This window comes from Sinocyclocheilus anshuiensis, unplaced genomic scaffold (assembly GCF_001515605.1).
Source record: "Sinocyclocheilus anshuiensis isolate Anshui unplaced genomic scaffold, SAMN03320099.WGS_v1.1 scaffold834, whole genome shotgun sequence".
NCBI lineage: Eukaryota > Metazoa > Chordata > Actinopteri > Cypriniformes > Cyprinidae > Sinocyclocheilus > Sinocyclocheilus anshuiensis.
In genome coordinates, this window is record NW_015540885.1 from 563539 (window position 1) to 571144 (window position 7606).

The following is a 7606-nucleotide window of genomic DNA, read 5'->3' on the forward strand; positions in this document are numbered from 1 at the left end:
CAAGGTTTTTTTTTTTTTTTGTGGAGTTTCTGCCTGGATTCAGTTCCTTGATGTTGTCTTTCCCATAATTAAAATGTAGAGCTGGTTGTAGGGGGGTGCAGCATTTCTTCTCTCTGTTTGAAAAGTAGCAAAGAAAATGATTGTAGTTTCGTCGTCTTGTAGTTTCGTCTAATTCTTAAACCACAAGAGGGTGCTGATTCATCAGAATAACTGGTGAAATCACGTGATAATCTGTATGACCTTTCTCAACAAAAATAGCTATTCCCCAATTATTTTCCCACAGAGTGTAACCATCCACCTTTTCTGGTTCTGGTATTTTCCCATTTACTTTAAGTTTTAAGAAATGAATCACAACATTGCAAACTTTAATTTGAAGCAAAAAAAAAAAAAGTACAAAGTTCATAAAAAGGAGGCCGTCTCACTATATAGCTACCTTTTGACAAACTACAAACTTCTGTCTCATACTTAGTTCACAGATACACATGATCACTATCCTGACCTCCATCTGCAGATGTATCCAGGTGAGGGACTGCGCGTGTAAACCCCAGGTTTGTTCTTTTCTGCACAGCCTTGCCCCCAGCTTGTGGCTCCCACCAATTTCCAGGTAAAGGAATCCTCACAAGCCAGTGGACCACCACTGTCTCCCTATTACCAACATGGACGAAAATATTGTTTTGTAGGTCCTTCAGATATTGCACTTCCTTTAAACTGTAGTGTTTCATGTTGACTTGCACAATAATAGTACAAAGTTAATCAGAATTTGGTCTTATTCTAATAATTAAGCGTTGTCCAGAATATAAACCTTAAATGGAATTTGATGTGCATGAAAATGTTAATTATATTCAGCATAGAATCGGTATAATATCACTATAATATCAAGTATAAAAAAAATCCATGGTGAGAGATATACCTGGCAGGAGTCTGTTCCCCCGTCCAAGTAGCCTGCGCAGATCATGCCTGGTGATATATAACCTTGGTAACCCTCCGGCTGACTGCAGGCCTTTGTAGAGATCAGTGGGACTCTTGCTGAAAGCAGCGATACACTCCCTTCACCGAATAGAACACAATAGGACATTGTATCTCCTTGTGGATCAGTTTACAAACTCAGAAGAATCAGTGTGTTGTTCTTTTCTTTTTTTGGTGGCTAGCACAGCATATTTTACTACGTAGAGGCAGCACAAGAAATACAACAAAGTCTGTCATCGGTGGAGTGTAGTTTATTTGTTCTGCATCAAACAGAATTGCAGTCTGTTCATCTGAAAGGCTTGACTGGCTAAACATAACATGACTGGTTCAAATAATGGTGTGAGTTTTGGCCTGGACTTCCTGTTTGCCCCAGGGGTGTCAATGTTTGTATATACAAAAGTATCTGTGTATTCTCACAAAATAATTTTTCTGCGTACAGTATAAGTGCAGAAAGACTTAACTCATGTACTTCCTAGGCTGCATGGATCTCCTGGGCACTTGGCATGAACAGGAATGCTAAAAGATAACCCTCTCCAGGTATTATAGTTCAAGCCGTGTTGGAAAGATTGCATTTACAATTTAAATGCACATGAACGCCACCTCAAAGTCGTAATTATGAGCGGGAAATTCAAGATTTTCTTTGAGGCCCTAAGTTTCTGAGTTGTGGATGTGTCAGTGAGAAAACATGCTGCATCTATATTGATGATACATTTTTGAAATGTCTGAAAGTATTATATTTCATTTACCATCAAACTAGCTAAGCTGCATGTACAGAATATAATAGTATTGTCAGGGCTGTCACAAACATGGACCGAGGCCCAGTGCAAGTTAGAGGATGCAGGTCCTCCTCAGTGCATTTGTGATTTTTTTTCACAGGTGGCGTCCGCTTGGTGAATTCACAATCCTCTGTCTGTTCACAAACGTTTTCCAGGTTTGGTCACAAGGCCCCTTAAAGCATTAGGGCCTTTGCATAGCACATGTATTGTACAATTACAAATATTGTACAATTATACACCTTCATAAATTGAATAAAAACAAAAGCAAAACACCCGATGTGCATTCTTTATCATTTCATGTAGTAAACTTAAAAAAAAGGTATATTGCCATCTTGCTCCGGCCAAATGCACCTGACATCATAATTATGATTTCCCAACTCCAAAATACAAACTTCCCAGGAAGACTTGAATGCACCATTTGCCCTCATTGGTTTGAGTGACCTGACTGGTTCAGTTAATTAATATAACATTGACTTAACCAATAGTCAACACAAGTCTAACCCTGCTGGAGGCTTTTTGACCAACTGAGCATGTTGAATTGTTGAATCATTGGGCACTTGGTTAGAAAAATCACTCTGATTGGCCGTTCAGCTCATGTTGGGTATACACTAGACAATTTTAGGCCCAATTTTCACTCACTGACAGTTTTCTTGAGATTGCAGACAAAAGCCTGAAATCTGAGGCAAATTGGTACTTGTTCATGTGAGTGAATATTTATCAGTCTGCATCTGGGCCTTTTGTGAAGACCAACCAAAGTGAAGATCAACTGATCAGCATGATTCATATTCAAAATGGTAAGCAAGCGCTGCTTTGTATATTTGAAGTCCAGTTTTTGCTTTCCCTTTTTGAAGGGATGAGGACTGCCACCTACTGATACAGACAGTTATCTCCTCTCACACAGTCGCAGAACATTCGTGCTAACTGGCCATTGGCTGTAGTCTTCGGTGTGTTCAAGCACAACTTTTTGGCTAAAAACACAAGCAACATGAGGCGACAACATAGCTTTCGTTGCCACTAGTTCTTCTATGTCTGTTTGGTGTGTTATGGCCCTTAAGCTCCCAGACTCACCCCCATCATCAGTGGCGCCCCATCCTGAGATCCAGCACATTTTACCATCCTCAAACTCCTCCCCAAAGGTCGGCAAACAAATAGGCTCCACAAAACCGGAAAAAAAAAAATGGTGATAAGCCATTTGTCACAATGAATGCTAAACAAGGGCATGGAGGATGCAGGTTATTAAGATAAGTTTAAAAGTCCAATTGCATAACTGCCAGTCATTACACTAGCAATGGTTCTTCAGAATAACCTCTTATCATTTTAAAAGAACTCCTTTTGCAGAAGGTACCATTGAAGCTGAGGGGATGCACCAGTTTCATCAGAGCAATATCATGGTCCAAGCCCTTGGGTCTGTAGCGACTGTGATAAATGATCTTCTCCACAGCAAGAGATTGCACTGCTCAGTATAGGGTATGCAAACCTGCATGGAAAACAGCAGACTATGATCATTTCCATGTGGGTGTCTGAATATTGTTCCATGAGGACATTATAGACTCACCCGTATACACAATGTGCAGCAGTCAGTATCCAGCGAGATGATATAATGGAGCCTCCACACAGGTGCTCGTTCTGAAAGTGCAGGCTCACCTGCCAGGGGAACTGACCCTCAACTGACAGGTTACAGCCAACTATATGAGCATTGAACCACAAGCTATGCAGAAATAGATCAAATGATTGCTTATTAAACACTGATATGACGTTTTGAAGTTTTATTACATTTGCAATTTATAGTTTAGAAAGTGCAAACTTTTTATGCAATTTATAGTTTAGAAAGAGAAACTTTTAAAACTAATGCATTTCTAAAACACTTAAAGGTATGGAAGCTTATTTCCACCACAGAATACTTTTTTTTTTTTTTTGTTGCTATTCAGTTATTATTTCTCACTATTCTGAGTACTGAGAAAGAAGTCATAATTGTGAGATATAAACTCACAATAGCAAGATGTAGTTCTGAGAAGAAGACAAGTCTGAATTGTGAGATAAGAACTTTCGCAAGCAATTGCAAGGAAGAAATTCAGAATTGTAAAATAAAAAGTCATAATTACTGTTCTTATATTTTTTTACTTTGAACTCTACACTGACACCTATTGGCCTGGATGTATGAGGTTGCCACTTCATGTAAGCAATACAATTTTGTTCTTTGGACATTATATATATATTTTTTCATTCTTAGTTTAGAAAGGTGAATCACACACATGCTGAGGCCTTCATGTGCAAACAGGAAGTCCAGGCCAGAACTCACACCATTATTTGAACCAAATAGCATTAGTGCTATTATTATGAGTAAACACACCTGGTGATGTGATGTCAACATGGTGTCGCCAACATGGGGGCTACCTGCTTTTTCTAGAAGACTGAAAAAGTCTGAAGTCTTTATGTCATGTAGGTGAACCTCATTGTAATGATATTTCTCAAATGTGCTGTTTATTAGGTGTGAAATATTTTAAATTCCCAAAGAAAAAAATACTGAGTGTACCTTTAACATCACTAACAATAAGTATTAAAAAAAGCAACCATTAAGCTTTATCATTTTAAATGTATAAATCTGAAACTTTAGGATTGTGAACAATCTGGAATGTTGATATTTAAGCTATAATTGAGAAATGTTCCAAGGTGCTGCCACATTTACTGCTGCTCAGCAAACTTCATCACACTGACCAACTAAAAGCTGTTTGGTTCGAAAATGACTTTTGTGTGAGCTGTGCTTCATGCATTGCTCTAGTGACAGTTTTGCAGAATGTGACTGCACCTTGAAAAGTACTTTTGATGTTGCTTACCTATGCACTTAAGTGTTGCTATCATCCCCAGACTGCATTGGGTTTTACTAGGGAGAGAGAAGACAACAAAACCATTTAAATGGTTAAGAAATGGTATGCCATTAATGGGGTTAATTCATCCAAAACCATTTCTGCCTTGAGAAAAAAAGAAGGCCTATTTTTGAATAAAAATCTGCAGTGCAGGGCAAGACTATGACGTAAGGAAATATCATATGACTAAAATGACCTTCTTTTGTGTACCATGGAAAAAAGAAAATGAAAAGGGTTTGTATTACTTGAGGTGAGAAAATTATGACAGAAATGGAACTGTTCATGCATGCTGAGTAAATCTACAAAATATTAATTACATTTGACTTTAAGATATTAATCTCCTATGCTTGACAATGAAAATGAAAAGCAAATCAGCTGTAAACGAGTTGCATTCTTAGAGGGTGAAAGGAAAGCATTAAGCACTTGAAGCTGTTGGCTACAGAACAAAGTAAATGCAAAAATCTTCTAAAGTATGCACAAGTGTTCTGGGAAACTGCTGTGAGCAGATGGGACTCCAGGTCTAAAATAGTACAAAAGCAGTATGCGTCACAGAGATAAGGTAAGAGGCTGTGCTCTGTGTAAAAAATGCCCTGAATGGCTTGTATACATGATCAAATTTCCTGGTCAACATACCAAATTCAATCACATGTTTACAACAGAGTCTACAACTCTAAGCAGATTAAACAGATACATTTAAATGTTTGACTTTTGCATGATTGAAACAATGAGGGCATCAGGTTCAGTTTTCAAGAGGTTTTAGTTCCATGTAAATGAAATCAGATCAGAGCTGCTTTGTAGTTGTCACAATACTCAGCACACATCTTGCTTTCAGTCACATAAAATAATCAACTGAAGTTCAGTGTAAGAGCGGCTAGAAATGATTAAATGGGCTGATTACAAGTCAGTTTGATGTCACTGCTGTCAGTTACATTTAAAATGTTGGAAATTCTTTATGTCGGTAAAGGCCCAAGAAAGATAACTATAAAGATAACTATAACACCAAAGCATGATGATGTTCTTGTTTAGGCTATTATAAGAGTGCAGGGGTGCATTTCCCAAAAAGCAACTATGATCACGAGTTCTGTTGTTTCTAATAGAGTTCAATGGAACTTACGACCATAGTTAGCTTACGATGCTTTTGGGAAATGCACCTCTGATTGGCTGTCTGTGGTTTTAAAGTTCATCAGCTGGGGAAAAAAACAAAAAAAAGCTCTGAAAATGATTCCAACAATATTGTTACTCTGTGTCATTATTGTTCTAATTGTGGTGTGGACTTTAATATTCTTATAGAATGTGCATGATTATTAATTTTATAGTTATTTGCTATGGTTATTGTCATTACCATTGTTCAACAAATTTCCGCAGGTGAAATCCATTTCAATAGGAATTCAAGCAATCGGGGATATTGCATAATCACATTCATATAAGATATTCCCAAGCAGATTTTACATTAGGTTCAAGTTGTTCACATGAATTCAATGTGTTGATGATGAACAGAAAGCTGCTTTGTTTGAATGTGACTTATGTGTGGGCTGTGCTTTATACTTTACTACACTATTCACCTTATTTAAAAAAAAACAAAAAAAAAAACATGCTGCTTGGTTGGTATTTGTTATCAAATAATTTTAGTGTAATATAATCTTAGTAGCACAGATAGTTTTACCATTTACTGCACTCAGTTATTGGACTACTTATTTTCTCAAAAGCGGCGGATTGACAATGGACAATAGCCTTTGGACACAGCCTTTGAATTGGGATGCAGCTTGTGTCACCGCACATTAAGTCAAGGGTGTTCATTCCTGTTCTTGGAGATCTATATTCCTACTAACACCTGAACCAGCTAATTAAGATCTCCAGGAACACTTCATAATTAAACAGGTATTTTGAAGCAGGTTAACTTGGAACTGAACTTTGATCTTTGTTGCTTAAAAGCGATCTGTACTAGAAAAAAAAAAGGTGAAACTATCTGCTAAGTTCAGGACATTTTTCAGAATATTGCTGCCTTGCAAACACTGTAATTATGAGGAGACTGTTCTACCTGAAAGTGGTTATGTTGTGCATCTTGATGGCCTGCTGGACATTTGTGTGGTTCATACTTATTGACACCAGGTTACTTTGGAAGTCCTGTTCAATAGAGGACAGAGGAAGAGGTTTCGACTTCACATATCGTAGTTCTGTATGTTGTTTCAGGGTTGGCATCATCTGAGGTCCTCTGAGGGGGTGGCATCATCTCTTCTCAGGTGTTCTGGATCCAGACTGAAGCTTGTGTAAATCCTAGTTACCACGGGATGTCAATCTCGTGGCAAAAACAGAGAAACAAATAAAGACATAATTAGCGTAGCTGCTGTTCCAACCAAGCAAAATTGATTTGTTTAACCCAAACTAAAGAATAATAATGTGCATTTGATCAGATATAACTGCAATACAAGATTATGAGATGCATTATTTGAATGCTTGGCCAAAGAGATGTGTCTTTAATCTAGATTTAAACAGAGAGAGTGTGTCTGAACCCCGAACGTTATCAGGAAGGCTATTCCAGAGTTTGGGAGCCAAATGCGAAAAAGCTCTACCTCCTTTAGTGGACTTCGCTATCCTAGGTACTACCAAAAGTCCAGAGTTTTGCGACCTTAGGGAGCGTGATGGATTGTAGCGTGGTAGAAGACTAGTTAGGTACACAGGAGTTAAACCATTAAGGGCCTTGTAGGTAAGTAATAATATTTTGTAACTGATACGGAACTTAATAGGTAGCCAGTGCAGAGACTGTAAAATTGGGGTAATATGATCATATTTTCTTGACCTGGTAAGGACTCTAGCCGCTGCATTTTTAACTACCTGTAGCTTGTTTATTGAATGCAGTATGGTGGATGAAGGACAACCACCTAGCAGTGCATTACAATAGTCCAGTCTAGAGGTCATGAATGCATGAAATAGCTTTTCTGCATCAGAAACAGGTATCATGTTTCGTAACTTGGCAATGTTTCTAAGATGGAAGAATGCTGT

At 37.9% G+C, this 7606-nt stretch overlaps 1 long non-coding RNA gene across 1 annotated transcript; it reads right to left on the minus strand.

The window, feature by feature from the left end:
• Positions 1-26: 26 nt before the first annotated feature.
• On the minus strand, positions 27-956 carry LOC107688660 (uncharacterized). The gene is made up of 3 exons (XR_001634255.1): positions 911-956; positions 500-645; positions 27-113 (listed from the first exon to the last, which is right to left on the minus strand). It is a non-coding gene; the product is annotated as an uncharacterized LOC107688660 (long non-coding RNA).
• Positions 957-7606: the final 6650 nt, after the last annotated feature.